Genomic DNA, 8,924 nt, shown 5'->3' with positions numbered 1-8,924 from the left:
CAGATAATAAACAAAGCTCTTATTTTCTGCTATTTTCTTTCATTAGATTTTTTTCCTGAAATGTTCTCTTACAACTTCCTGGTTACAGCCCCCTGTATTACAAAGTCACAGGCTCAGCAGCCGCCTTCTCTCAGGGCTCACTACTTAGCCTTCTTTCATTCATTCAGGAAGCATTGATCACCTACTACATCCCAAGCACTAAGTACTGAGACAGTGGTCAATGCATTCTCTTTGTTCCCTTTGCCACTCTGTGACATTGCCCCCTTTGATATGATCTATTTCCATAATTTTTGTGATATGCTCACAACCTGCTTTGCAATTGCACTGCTCCTACTTCCTACTTTCTTTGCATTTTGACCTATCTTCATAGTGTCAGCTCATTGCTCTGTACAGGTGATTTCTGGCAGCACTCTTTCTGTTTTGGCCTCTTTCCTAAATTCTTTTTACATTTCTAACTCCATTCTGACCATCATTCCAAGAGAGTCCATAGGTGATAATGTTCTAAAAGACATCTGAGACTGGATGCCTGCTTAGGTCAATATGGTTATTACACCCACACCCACACTCACACACTTACACTGAGCCACACACAGTTACTTCCAATGAAGGCATTCCTGAGAAGACATTTGGATAAAGAAACAGGGACAACTGTGAAGAGGATTTCTTGAGTATGCAAATAAGACAAAGTACTTGGAATGGGAAAGAAAACATGCCTGTAATCCTGATACTTTGGGAAACTGAGGCAGGAGGATTGCTTGAGCTCAGGAGTTCAAGACCAGCCTGAGCAACATGGTAAAACCCTGTCTGTACCAAAAATACAAAAAGCCTGCCAGGTGTGGTGGTGTGTGGCTGTGTTCTCAGCTACTTGGGAGGCTGAGGTGGGAGGATCACTTGAGCCTCTGAGGTCAAAACTGCAGTGAGCTGTGATCGCGCCACTGCTCTCCAGCCCCGACAAAAAAGCAAGATCTTGTGTCAAAAAAAAAAAAAAAAAAAATCAACAATTTCTTTGAGAATTTCTAGACCACGTGAAGCTAAGTCAAAGGAGAAAAATAACGAGAGTGAACTGACTAATTTCAATTTACCTGTCTTCAAGAATTCTGTGACATCTTATTTTGTTTCAATATGGATTGAACAACCCTGCTAAAAGCTTTGATCAGTTATGTTATAAACCTTTGCTTCCTTGTTACTTTGCATTTTGCATTTCAGAAGTGAATTAAAAAAATACTGCACATCTACAACCATCTGATCTTCGACAAACTGGACAAAAAGAAGTAATGGGGAAAGGATTCCCTATTTAATAAATGGTTCTGGGAAAACTGGCTAGCCACATGCAGACAATGGAAACTGGACCCCTTCCTTATACCTTATACAAAAATTAACTGAAGATGGATTGACAACTTAGATGTAAAACCCAAAACTATAAAAACCCTAGAAGAAAATCTAGACAGTACCATTCAGAACATAGGCACGAACAAAGATTTCACGACAAAAACACCAAAAGCAATTGCAACAAAAGCAAAAATTGACAAATAGAATCTAATTAAACTGAAGAGCTTCTTCACAGCAAAGAAGCTATCATCAGAGTGAACAGACAAACCATGGAATGGAAGAAAATTTTTGCAATCTATCCTTCTGACAAAAGTTCAATATCCAGAATCTACAAGGAACTTAAACAAAAATTTTGCAATCAGACTGGGCGTGGTGGCTCATGCCTGTAATCCCAGCACTTGGGGAGGCCGAGGCAGGCGGATCACGAGGTCAGGAGATCGAGACCATCCTGGGTAACATAGTGAAACCCTGTTTCTACAAAAAAAAAAAAATTAGCTGGGTGTGGTGGTGCACGCCTGTAATCCCAGTTACTCGAGAGGCTGAAGCAGGAGAATAGCTTGAACCCAGCAGGCGGAGATGGCAGTGAGCTGAGATTGTGTCACTGTACTCCAGCCTGGCAACAAAGCTAGACTCCATCTCAAAAAAAAAAAATTTTTTTTGCAATCTATCCGTCTGACAAATGTCCAATATCCGGAATCTACAAGGAACAGTTTATTCCACAAGAAAAAAAACCGAACAACCCCATTAAAAAGTGGGCAAAGGGCATGAACAGACACTTCTTGAAAGAAGATATTTATGCAACTAACAATCGTATAAAATAAAACTCAGCCAGGCGTGGTGGCTCACACCTGTAATCCCAGCACTTTGGGAGGCTGAGGCGGGTGGATTACTTGAGGTCAGGAGTTCAAGACCAGCCTGGCCAACATGGTGAAACCCTATCTCTATTAAAAGTACAAAAATGAGCTGGGTGTGGTGGTGGGAACCTGTAGTCCCAACTGCTTGGGAGGCTGAGGTGGGTGGATCTCTTGAACCCGGGAGGCAGAGGTCACAATGAGCTTAGATCCTGCTCACTATACTCCAGGTTGGGCAACAGAGTGGCACTCTTTCTCAAAAAAAGAAACAATGCATATTCCAAGTTATTTAAACATTTTATTTCTGCAGATGTTTCTGACACACAGATCGTTTTGCATAACAATCACCCACAGACCACAGCCCAGCTTATGCAATAAGACAATATGGATAGAGCAGAAGCCTCTGTGTCCCAGCCCCAGCATGTCTCTTCTTGTTCCCATCCCCTTACCCCTGAGGAACTAAGATAGTGACAGATTATTCCCATGACTTCTATATACATACACAATCCTACTTAGTACAATTCTGCATCTTTTTCAAATGTGTATTCTATATATGGTAAATTATTCACATTTTGCATGTTTCTTTTTTTTATACTCAACATCCTGAGCTTAGCCCATGTAAAAGAGCATTGCTCTATTTCATCTACTTTCACTGCTTTATGGTGCACTGTTTTCACTGCTTCATGGTGCACAGTTATACGGATATACAGATTACTAAGTTATTATCTTTCAGCTCCAAACCCACCCTTCCATATTCTTTTTTTGTGATTCTGTGACTAAGCAAATACTTCTCTTTCGTTGGCTGCTCCCTGCTAAGTTTTGCTAGTAGGAGACACCAGAGGGACACTTACATTGGAAGAGGAAAGGGACTTGTCCTGTTAGCTGACGTATCGGTTGTCTTCCCAACCACGGTATTGTACCTGGCAGCAGCAGTTTGTTCTAGCAGCTGTTGTTTCTAGGTTTTTTTCCCCACACTCTCAGAATCAGCATTATTGCCATTCTTCAAAAATACCAGCACCAGCCAGTACTGAGGTCCAGCTCCATGGGGGCCCTATAAGGATCTGATTCATCAGCACCAGCTGGAGAGCACCCTCTTCTCCCACTCCTGAGCCTCAGCTCCACAGGCTCCTCCAGCCACCTTCCAGCCTCTAACACTCTCTTCTTCCGTCTGTTCACACACTAGGACTGGTAGCTGCTTCCCGTAGTTACCATCTCAGAGTTACCCCAGTGTTCATTTTTTGCCCTTCATTCATCAAATACCTGTTGGGTCAGATCTTTATATTAAATTTTCTTAAAATAATTGGGATGGTTTCTGTTTTCTGGTTGCATCTTGCCTGGTTCAACAGATAAAGCATTATTCATTTGTCCATTCTGCCATTGATGAATATGGTGAGTATGGCCAGGCCTGCTGCATGGAAATTGTGGGTAAACCAGATGATGTGCTAACATACAAAATGTGGTTGCATTCAGCCGTGATGCAGTGGTGGACCCAGGCATGTGATCATGACCCCTCAACCAGCCATCAGTAGGCAGGTAGCATGCCTATTTTGGGCTTTCTCTAACATGCAGTGGTGACGTGTAGTGATGTGAACTGACATGGACTTTCTTTGACCTGGCATCTTCTTCACTGTAAGAAAGTTACTGAAGCCATGATCTTTGGATACTTCTCTGTGAAAACGCAGGTTTGGTGTCGGTATATGTCCTTTATCTCAAATATATAATGTACTTTGTGGTGCTTATGTGATTTCTCAGTAATAAGCTGAACACAGAACCATGAAGCAATGTTAGCCAACTCTGCATCATCATTTTGAAGAACTTTGTACCTGGAATTTTGTTGCATGGTCAAGTTTAACACATACTTAAGTTTTCTACTTTTTTAGTTGTTTGTTTATTACAATTATTACTAGTATTATTTTCTATTATAACTAAAACTTCTCTGAACATCCTGGTACATGTCTTCTTGTGCATCTTAAAATGTCAAATGAATTTTTGGATGCCTACTTTAGGTCAGGCAAGCCCTGTGCTGAATGGTGACAAATAAAACAAACTTTCTATTTCTGAAAGATCTCAGTCTAGAAGAAGAGAGAGAACATCACTACCACCATCATCATCATTACCACTCATTAGCATAGCAATTAAATAATGAGCATTTAGAATACGTCTCACACTGCGCTAAGCATTTTCAAGGATCTCATTTAATACATATAATAAAAGTCATAGAATATGATAGTGCTGTGATCAATACAAGGGCCAGAAATGGATCAATTCTACCTTGGAAGACCAGAAAAATGTCACAGACAAACAGAATAAGATAATCAGGGCATCTAAGATAGGGTTAGTCATGCATGCAAAGACATGGTAGTATGCTTCAGGCAGTGTTTAATGTGTTAGGGAGGAAGGGGATGCAAGGAGGAAGGATAAGGACAGACGATGTAAAAAATAAGACTGGAGAGATAGTCCAGAGCCAGATTATTGAAACACAAATGAAGTCTAGACTTTATCTAGAAGCTGAGAGAAAGACACATTGAAGAGTTTTAGAGTCAAGTAGCCATGAGGGACTAAACAGTTTAAAAACTAGATAAATTTGATGGTAGTTTGAAGGATGGAGTGGAGGAGAAAGTTCTAAAGGCAAAGTAGCCAGGAAGGAGCCAACTGCAGCAGTCCCCTAAGGGTAGTGGAGTCCGTACGGGGACATGCTTGAGGAACAACAAAGAAGTCAATGCAACTGGAGCCGAGTGAACATGGGAAAAGTAGTAGGAATTGTTAGAAGTGACAGCTTATAGTGGTTCTTTTCGGCATTGTAAGAACTTGGCCTTTTACTCTGAGTAAAGTTGAATGCCATTGATAATTTTTTTTTTTTTTTTTTGAGACAGAGTTTCACTCTTGTTGCCCAGGCTGGAGTGCAATGGCGCAATCTCGGCTCACTGCAACCTCTGACTCCTGGGTTCAAGTGATTCTCCTACCTCAGCCTCCCGCATAGCTGGGATTATAGGTGCATGCCACTATGCTCAGCTAATTTCGTATTTTTAGTAGAGGCGGGTTTCTCCATTTTGGTCAGGCTGGTCTCGAACTCTTGACCTCAGGCGATCCGCCCGCCTTGGCTTCCCAAAGTGCTGGGATTACAGGTGTGAGTCACTGCGCCCAGGCCATTGATAGGTTTTGAGCAGAGGAATGACATGATTAGTCTTACATTTTAATAGAATGGCTCTGATTGTTGTTGTGCAAAAGTAGAAGTAGTGGTACAAAAACCAGGTGCGAGGGTTTGGAAATAATCCAGACTAGTGATAATGATGGCTTGGACCACAGTTGCTGTAGTAAAAGACTACTTGCTTAAACGTGTGTAGACTGAGAGAGATAGAAAGAAGTAAGGATGACTCCAAGGGTTTTGACCTGAACAAAAGGGAGATGAGAGAAGCCATTGACTGAGATCTGAAAGACTACTGGTCAAAGAGCATCAGGAGGAGAAAGTCAGGAGCTCAGTTTTGTTCATGTTGATCAGATAAGCCTTCATACATCCAAGTGGAGATTTTGAGTAGACTGTTACTAGACATAAGAGTCTAGAGTTCTCAAGGGAGGTTTGAGATAGATATATAAATCTGTGAGTCACTAATGTTAAATATGTAGATGGTATTTAAACAGATGAAATGGATGTAATCACCTAGGAAGTGAGTGTAGATTGGAACAGAAGACTTCCAAAGGTTGGGGCTCCAGGGTGCACCAATATTGCCAAGTCAGGGATCATGAGTAGAAACCAGAAAAAAAAAAAGTCCAAAGAAACAAAACAAAGTAAACAAATACAAAAGCCAAGAAGAAAGAAAGAGGAAAACCAAAAGAGTGTGAAGAAGAAAGTACATTAAGAATGGGATAATGGCAGCTGTGTCAAATACTACCAAGACGTCAAGTGAGATGAGGCTGAGAACTGACCATCGAACTTAGTAATAGGGAGATTAATGGCAACTGGACAAGGCAATGAAATCATGGGGGTAAAATCCTGTTGGGAGGACAGGAATTGAGGCAAGGAGTACACGCCATGGTGGAAAGGAGTTTTGTTGTAAAATAAAGCTGAGAAATGGGGCAGGACCTGGAAGGGGATGTCAGATCAAGAAGGTTTTTTTTTTTTTTTTTTTTTTTAGATAGAAAATATTACCAGATAGTTATAGAATATATAATAGGATACTTGTGTTTTCTTTATTGTATCCAATAGAGAAAGAAAAATTGGTGATAAACAGTAATGGGGCTGGGCACAGTGGCTCATGCCTCTAATCCCAGCACTTTGGGAGGCCAAGGTGGGTGGATCACTTGAGGTCAGGAGTTCGAGAATAGCCTGGTTAATATGGCGAAACCCTGTCTCTACTGAAAATACAAAAATCAGCCAGGTATGGTGATGTGCACCTGTAAGTCCAGCTACTCGGGAGACTTGGGGAGGAGAATTGCTTCAACCTGGGAGGCGGAGGTTGCAGTGAGCCAAGATTGCGCCACTGCATTCCAGCCTGGGTGATGGAGCAAGTTTCCATCTCCAAAAAAAAAAAAGAAAAGAAAGCCGAGCATGGTGGTTCATGTGTATAATCCCAGCACTTCGAGAGGCCAAGGTGAGCAGATCACTTGAGATCAGGAGTTTGAGACCACCCTGGCCAACATGGTAAAACTCTGTCTCTGCTAAAAATACAAAAATTAGCCAGGTGTGGGGACGGGTGCCTGTAATCCCAGCTACTTGGGAGACTGAGGCAGGAGAATCTTTTGAACCTGGGAGGTGGAGGTTGCAGTGAGCCAAGACTGCACCATTACTCTAGAGCCTGGGTGACAGAGTGAGATCCTGTCTCCAAAACAAACAAACAAAAAAGTAAGAGGGCCTAACTTCTAGAGCAATGTCCTTGGGATCCAGTGCTCAAGGATAGGGGCTAGACTTAAATAGGGTCAAGAGCAGTCATTTATAATAAGGATGGGGGGAGGCAGTATTTACAGGTCCAGATGGCTGGCAGGTGGGTCAATACCTGGTGGGAGCTTGTGGAAGGGAGCTCTTCTGAGTTGAATAAATAGGTCTGAAGTTCAGAACAGAAGTTTGAGCAAAAGATAGAGACACAGTCATTATCCTTTCGTTAGAAGATAGTTGAAGTTATGAAGTAGAAAAAAACCTGGGGCCAGGTGAGAAGGTAGAGTAAGGGATTGAAAAACAGTGAACAACAATGTGGCTACTGGCCATAAGTGCATTCAGAGTTTAGAGAAGGGAATAGCAACAAGACTGGGGAGGCAATGGATTTGAGCTTGAATGGCAGGATTTGGTCAGAATCATTCCAGGATCAGAGCAGCAGTGATCATGTTATAAGAAGAGTACTTTTAGCTAAGAACACAAAATATAAAATGGAACTAAGAGAAAGAAAGCTCTTACTCTCTGCTTTGATTCAACATATACATGGGAAGTATCTTAATTAATGATAGCAATGGTCAAGGGAACGCTAATGGATTACAGTATTGAGGGCTAGGGTGGGAGGAGTGGGATCAGAGAGGCTGATGGAGAGCCTGAAAGAGGAATTCTTGTTCATGGGGTCAGGATCTTGATAAGGAGAATGGAGAGGAGGTTTTACAATGAGTGTTAGAAATAAAGATTTGGGGAAAGCCAATACACTCTTAGAGATGTTCTTTCAGCACCTCTTCTCTCCTTTAAAATGTGTCCCTTACATATTTAAAAGAAGAATTATATTTACTGTAATACAAAACTTCTGACTCTAAACTTCTTAATCCTACAATGATGCCAGACTTTCATAAGGATTATGTACCAATACAGTGTTTCAAATAATTTGTATCTGCAAGCCTTATACACCTATGAAACAAAGGCGTTATTGATAACATTGGGTAATAAAATATATAATTCAAGTTTCTATTGATTTCAACATAATAAAAAGCTGGTACATTTCCTGGAACTAGGGACTTGGAGAATGAAGGGGAATTCCTATTTGTTTCCTTTTGATTCTATTCAGAAACTCAGGTGAACCAATAAAAGAGTTAGAATTTCAACTCGAAATATGAAAATTGTTTTCTTCTCATACCAGATCAATCCATCTGTCTTACATGGTTTCCCTCTTCTCCTCAGAAATTTATTTTGAAAAGAATTTATGTCTGATGTCTGATGAAAATAATTTATGTCAGACATAAATTCAGAATTTAGGGCTGAATTTATGTTCATATGTCCTTATGCCCTGAAATGGTATCAGGAAACACCATGGGGTACCTGGGAGCAGAAATATTTGGATAATGGAAAAGTTTATTGAAACCAAGGAACTTTGAATTATAGAACCAAACCAAACCCAATAGACACAAATCTCCATAACTTACAAGTTTCCTTAGATCTTAGAAAGCATTTCAAGAGGGAGAAGCAGTGTTAATTGTTCTAGAATCAGAGATTTAAACCTTAAAAAAAATTTCTACATTTTAAATTAACTCATATTCAAACAAGGGGATTCAATCCAAAATTAGGTGAGGGAATTGAATTTAACTAATCAAAAAACATTTACAGAGCTTAGCACTGTATAAAATTCTATAGAGAAGCAGAGAATTATAATGTGACCTTGCCCTTAAGGGACTTATAAGGATGATATGTTTAAAAAATAAAAGAATTGAGAGAGAACTTAACACTTTTTGAATTATTGATTAGTCTTCAAATGGAAGCAAGTTTAAACTGTAGAACACAGGTGAAGTAAATTGCATCTCAATAACAAGAAAGAAAGTTCTTAAAATTGGCAATGTTCA

Source organism: Theropithecus gelada, chromosome 4 (assembly GCF_003255815.1).
Source record: "Theropithecus gelada isolate Dixy chromosome 4, Tgel_1.0, whole genome shotgun sequence".
Lineage (NCBI taxonomy): Eukaryota > Metazoa > Chordata > Mammalia > Primates > Cercopithecidae > Theropithecus > Theropithecus gelada.
The sequence above is the reverse complement of the archived record's forward strand: the minus strand, read 5'-3'. Positions refer to the sequence as shown.